The 6,000-nt window shown below is 57.0% G+C and overlaps 1 protein-coding gene across 5 annotated transcripts in view; it reads left to right on the top strand.

Annotated features, from left to right (window-relative positions):
* Positions 1-3,898: 3,898 nt before the first annotated feature.
* Positions 3,899-6,000, top strand: part of SEC16A (SEC16 homolog A, endoplasmic reticulum export factor) — a 32,715-nt gene continuing 30,613 nt past the window's right edge. For 4 of the 5 annotated variants that reach the window (XM_081590695.1, XM_081590693.1, XM_081590694.1 and 1 more), the window contains exon 1: positions 3,899-4,176. The gene's annotated coding sequence lies outside the window, so the exon portion shown is untranslated. Of the gene's footprint in view, positions 4,177-4,498; positions 4,534-6,000 lie in introns of those variants that run through there. The other variant, XM_081590697.1, reaches the window with a different exon arrangement.

Here is a 6,000-nt window from a genome sequence, read left to right as displayed (position 1 = left end):
CCCATGGACAGAGGAGCCTGATGGGCTACAGTCCATGGGGTCTCAAAATGTCAGACAGGACTGAGCAACTGAGCAACAACATTATACGCTTAGTACTTGGCTATTATGAAAGAAGTTCTCTGAGACCTGCGAGGTGCCAGACACATTTCCAGATGCTGGAGGTGAGAGACAGAGCTACGTTCAGGCTACAGTGATACTCATGTGTTGACATTTACCAAGCCTGGCCAGGTCAGGGCTTGGCCTGGGTGTGGAACGTTCTCCTGTGAGGCCCTCCAGGGGTCTGGCAGGGTTCTAACGGTGCTGGCCTTACGCCTCACGGAGGTGTCTCCCACGTCTCACCTTTGGCCTGGCCACACACCAGTACAACCTGCACACACCCCGACAGGTGCCCCTACACACAGCCGCCCAACACCCAGGTGCCAGAGAACAAACTGAGAGGCCCAGCCCTCTGCACCTCTGGACCCGCCTTCTCCCGAAGGAACCGACTGCCACCCCTTCCTCTCCAATTGTTCAGTCCGCCTCAGCCCTATCCCTCTCTGGAAGCCCTCCCTGCAGCTCTTCCCACCTCTGAGGCCCTGACACGCTTTCTGCCTGGACCACCCAGCCCTCTCACAGAGGCCGCCCCTTCTCCCAGGCCGAGCCGGGCAGGTCCCCTCCCACGCCCTCAGCCTCAGCATCCAGGATTGGAGGTGTGGTCAGGGCTGGAGCAGAGCAACTGACCTGCCCTACAAGTCACACCCACAGGTCACAGCTGATGCCCCGAGCAGAGAGAGGGGCACAGGCTCCTGGCCACAGACCACCTGAGACGGCTGCCCAGTAGGTTGGTCATCAGGGGATACTGAGGGGGGCCCCTGACCCCCCGACAACGTGCTCACAGCTAGACCAGCACTGCCCAATGGAAATGTAATGCCAGCCGTAGGTGAGATTTTAAATTTCCTGGCAGCTACATTAAAAGGAAACATGAAATAAATTTGAATAGTGTATTTTATTTAACGCAATACGCCAACATATTTTCATTTCAACAGGTAAGGCTGTCACTGAGCCAGTTCACATTCTTGGCGCCAAGGCGTGGACTCTGCACTCGGAGCCCACCTTGGTTTATGCCAGCCACCGTGGAAGGCGCAGGCTGATGGCAGAGGCCACCATCACAATGCTGCACACGATGCAACAGGCCAGCCCGGTTCTCTGGCTCCGCCTCTCTCCACAGCAGTTCTGCGTCCCGTGTGCCCTGGATAAGGGGACTACAGCTCGGATCGCACCTTTGCCCCCAGGAAAGAGTGGCTGATTCTAGCCCACTTCTGGAAGTGGTAACATTTGTATCCAGACTCTAAGTATGAGTCAGGGGAGGAGGGGCTGGGAGAAAGGAGAGAGAAGTAGACACTGCAGGCAAAAGGAAGGGCGCCTGCCAACTCACGAACAGCAACGGCTGTCACGGCGGCATACCCCGCAGCTCACATGTGTCAGCAGTAGTACCCTCTTTCAGCCCCCAAACTGCCCAGGTGCTCACCCTGCTTAAAGCCCGGGTTGACGAGGTCAAGGAAGGTGACAAACGGCACACAGCACCTAGGCAGTAGCCTGGGTCTTAAAGCAGATAGTCTTTGACTCAGAGCCCTGCCTCCATGGCCCAGAGGTTTGATGGCTTGGCAGTGGGCCCAGGAACTCTCTCCTGCACACCAGGCTACAGACAGAACCTGAGAGGGATTCCACACAGAGGCTTAAGAGGGAGAGAGGAAGGGAGGGGAAAAGCCCTAAGACCTGATCTCAGCTTTCCTTAGTCACCACGTAGGAGTCTACATCATAATGCCTCTTTAATATCCTGCCCAGGGCCCTGAGGTCTCCAATTTGCCCTGGGCAGGTTGCTTTTTGCTGCTTCCGGTGTCTTCAGGTTAGAGCTCAGTGGGGCTGACCACAGGGCTCCTCGGGTCACCAAAGGGGAAGTCTGGGCTCCAGGTCTTGAGCGCTTTGAACTCAACTTGAGGAGCGCTGACCCTAGGAGAGTCACTGCTCTCCCCTCTGGGTGAGGGTGGGGGTGGGTGGTAACAGTGACATCTCCCTGCAGGGTGATTTGTTGGGACTAGCGATGGCAGACTGGTGGCTCAGACGGTAAAGCATCTGCCTGCAATGTGGGAGACCTGGGTTTGATCCCTGGGTCAGGAAGATCCCCTGGAGAAGGAAGTGGCAACCCACTCCAGTACTCTTGCCTGGAAAATCCCATGGATGGAGAAGCTTGGTAGGTTACAGTCCATGGGGTAGCAAAGAGTCAGACACCACCGAGTGACTAAACTTTCACTTTCAGTGACTGCAGAACACAATGACCACCAGGAAGAAGGGGCCGGAGTGGTGGGGCCCAGGGCTGTGTTCTACCACGTGTTCCCTAACTCTGTGTTCGAACAGGCTGGGAGCTTGATTTCTGCAAGGCAAATGTTAGCTTAGCACAGTGGCCACGTCAGGGGTTGAAAGTCTCCCCGCACCCGCCCAGGGTGCTGACAGCGTGGCTGCTCCCTTGCCAACAAATAGAACCACACTCCTTCCTTCTTCCTAAGCTTCTGGGTCCCACCAGCGCCCAGGGTGCCCTCCCACCCCTACCAGGCCAAAACACAGCGGGCAGCGCTGCTGGGAGCTCAGTGGCTGGGTGGGGGACAAGTGGACAAGCCCCACGTGCCACCCCTTCTGCCCTCCATAAGGCCTTGGGGCCAGCCGGACAGGCTGCTGCTCTTCCCTGTGCCAGGCAGGCGGCAGGTGAGTGCCCTGGGTCAGGCTGGCGGCTTCTTCACCTGCCTTTTCTCACTGGGAGAATGAGGGTATCAATGGCAGAATCCTCTCCTCCCTAAGATCCTCTATGAGTGCGATCGGATGGTGTCTCGGCTGGGCACCGGGAAGAGAGAGAAACCACAAGGAGACACAGGAGAGTGAGGCCTAGCGGCCCAGCCTGCCACTCGGTGTCTCGGGGTCGCCCTCATTCAGCACAAATATCCACTTGACAACGGTTAGGGAAAACCACATAGAGCCCCTAGCTTCCGTCCACAGGGCATCACTGGGCTAATGCTGTTCACTGGCAGGAGAGGTAAGGGCCTTGATGGGGCTTAGGGCGGACAAAAGGGGGTGCGGAGGCTGCGCGGCCAGCGCCGGGGAGCGCGGGGAAAGGAAGCGACCGGACAGAGCACGTGTCAGGGGAAGGCAACGGCCGAGCCGGGGTGGGGCGGCTGGGGGCTGCAGGTGGACAGGACGACCCCCCCGAAGCGGGAGCCTGGGCGGCTGTGGACTGGGGGCCGGGGCGTGTCTCTTCCTGCCCCATGGGTACGCAGCGGGAGGGCTTCCAGGGAGCTACCGGTGCACCGGGACGAGGTTGCTGGGCAGATTCTGGAAGCCCCCGCAGCCAGGGGCGGTAACTAGGCAACCCGCGCGCCGCCGCGAGCCGCGCACGCGCAGCCCACGGGGGCGAACGGCGCATGCGCGGTAGCCTTCCGCCCGTCTCCCAGGCTTCGGAAGTCTAACGGCAGGACGCGAGGAACGCGCCTGCGCCGAGGCGCCCCTCGGGTTCTCGGAGCAGCCCGGTAGCCGCTCTCGGCCGGGGTACCTGCTGGCGTCGGTCGTTCAAGACTGAGCTTTTCCTTGGGTCTGCTGGAAGGCTCCCGACTCTTCTCACATCCTCAGGCCAGAAGAGGCCGGGAGAAAGAGACAGCATAAGCCGTGCGGCGTCCCAGAGCGGTGCCTGACCGGGCAGGTGGGCGAGGGGCGGGGCCCCAGGGATGGGCGGTGGAGAACGGGGGGCGGGGTGAGGGGCGGGGCCATGAGAATGGGGGCGGGACTGGATGCGGGGAAGGGGCGGGGCCCAGGGATGGGCGGGGGCCCAGGGATGGGCGGTGAAGACCGAGGGGCGGGGCCATGAGAATGGGGCAGGACTGGATGCGGCAGGGGTGGGGCAGGGGCGGGGCGTCCCGAGGTCCCCTGCGAGGGGCGTGGCGCGCGCTGACGTCGCTTTCGGACACGTCGGCGGCGCGGAGGCCGCGGCCTCCGGAGCCGGATGTGCCAAGATGGCTACCGTGGCTGCCGTGTCGGCGCTTGTAGCAACCGCCGAGCCGTCTTCCGCGCGCGGCTCTTGAGGAGCCGGAGCCGGGGGTCGCGGAGGGGCCGGGCGGGAGCCGGCGGGGCCCTCGGCCTCCCTGCAGCGCGCCGGTGAGGGTCAGAGTTGGGGCGGAGGGAGGCGACCGGACCGGGCCCAGCCCGAAGCGAACGGGAGCGTCTCCTGGGAGCCGCCGGGGGGTTCGGGCGGGGGCCCGCCGGCCGAGTAGGCCAGGCGACCACCTTGAGTGCTGACGTGGCCCCACACCTGCACAGGCTGTCGGGTCAGTTGTGTGGACCCTGGCCGTTGTGGTCTCGATGTGGGGTTATGCTGGAAAGGCTGGAGGAAAAGCCAGACCTGCAACTCTTTAAGAGAGTAGAAACATCTCGGGAATTCCTTTCACAGTTTAGCGTGCCCTTTGCTTCGAAGGGTCCGCAGTTTGGTTTCTGCTGAACCGTGCCGGCGGTGGGGTACATTGACATTTGAACCGAGGAATGACAGCCTTGTTGCGTCTATTGGTAATCTCGTGGCGAGGTCACCAAGATGTTGCAACCGAGATCAGGCGCTGTGTTTTACATCAAGTGGCAGAGGAGTGTGTCCACCAGCCTGCCCTTTCTGTGATGAAAGTATTATTGTAGAGCGTCTCGGACGTGAGACAGCCACCTAAAATGTTTTGTTGTTTTACCTGTGAAGTTTTAAATGGCTTGGAGGCTGGGTTGCTTATTAAGATTTTGTTTTAAATACATTCGATGTAGAGGTTAACTGGAGAGGTGTGTCCCTTCCCCGGAAATGGTTAAGAAGCAAACTTGAGTCACAGTTGTTCCTAGGGTGATATTTGTTCAAGTCTCTGCACCAGCCTTCTTCCCCCCTCCCCCCACGCTCTTTCTTAGGGTTCCGGGTGCTCTTGTCTTATAGAGATCCAGCAAGAGGCAAAAAGTCCTTTCCTTCTTCTTTGTGACTCATACACCTTAACAGCAAATTGCTGCAGTTTAAGTCTCAAAAGTTTTCTTTAGGATAGCGTGTAAATTTTAATATGGTTCCCTCCTGCCTCTGTAAGCATCTTGACTTGACGTCAGGGTGTCCTTTTGGCTGTTGGTTGCTTTCGGCAGTGTTTAGAAACCCCCTTCCTTTTTCCTAACATCTAAATGTGTTTGATTCTGTACTCAGAAGAGTTGGAGTCTATGCTGTCTTTGTGGCCGGTGTCCCATAGTCTGATAGATATGTCGCGTAGCAGTCGCCTCAAGGGCAGAGCCTGGACTCCTAGGTGCTTCTTGGAGCTCTGGTTGGTTTACACACTCATGCTTGAGGCGGCTGCCCTAGTAGGAGAGAAGTGTGCTTTCATTATCTCAGTTCAGTAGCCAGGAATTTATATTGAGACAGGTTGTGCTTATTTCAGGTAGATCCAAGGCAGCTTAATTGAAGAGCTACAGTTATGAATAATGTATCTTTAGGAAGATCAGCTGGTTTCTTTGCAGCAGTCTGCCATTTTTAAAGCTAAATGACCTGAGGCTACAGAATGACTTACTGGACAGAATGAAACTCCCTATAGTCGAGATAAATGATATGTGCTTGCACTGTTTTTCTGCTGATGAATAGAGAAAAAGATCAAAAGAATAACGTTCACAGCAGAAGATTGTTCCAAATGGAAGTGATTTATTGTTGAAAAGCTCTTAGTTGTCAGGGGGAGAGAAGGGGAAGCTACTTTGTAGGGAAGTGATAGTGTCTGCTTATGAAGCGATCCTTAGGAGTTGAGAAAATAATGCTAAGAAAGTTTCTGCAAGGAAAATAATTGAGTATAAATGTTTTGTGAAATTTAGATTCAGATAACATTTCACTTGTAAACAGCCGTAGGGATTAGGGCCTCCCAGAATCCACTGTGAATAGAATTTCATAAGATTAAACCCAGAAGGGACTTTGAAACCATCATTTCAGTTCTC

Source organism: Giraffa tippelskirchi, chromosome 4, assembly GCF_054371585.1.
Source record: "Giraffa tippelskirchi isolate mGirTip1 chromosome 4, T2T-mGirTip1v1.2.pri, whole genome shotgun sequence".
NCBI lineage: Eukaryota > Metazoa > Chordata > Mammalia > Artiodactyla > Giraffidae > Giraffa > Giraffa tippelskirchi.
The sequence above is the reverse complement of the archived record's forward strand: the minus strand, read 5'-3'. Positions and strand labels throughout refer to the sequence as shown.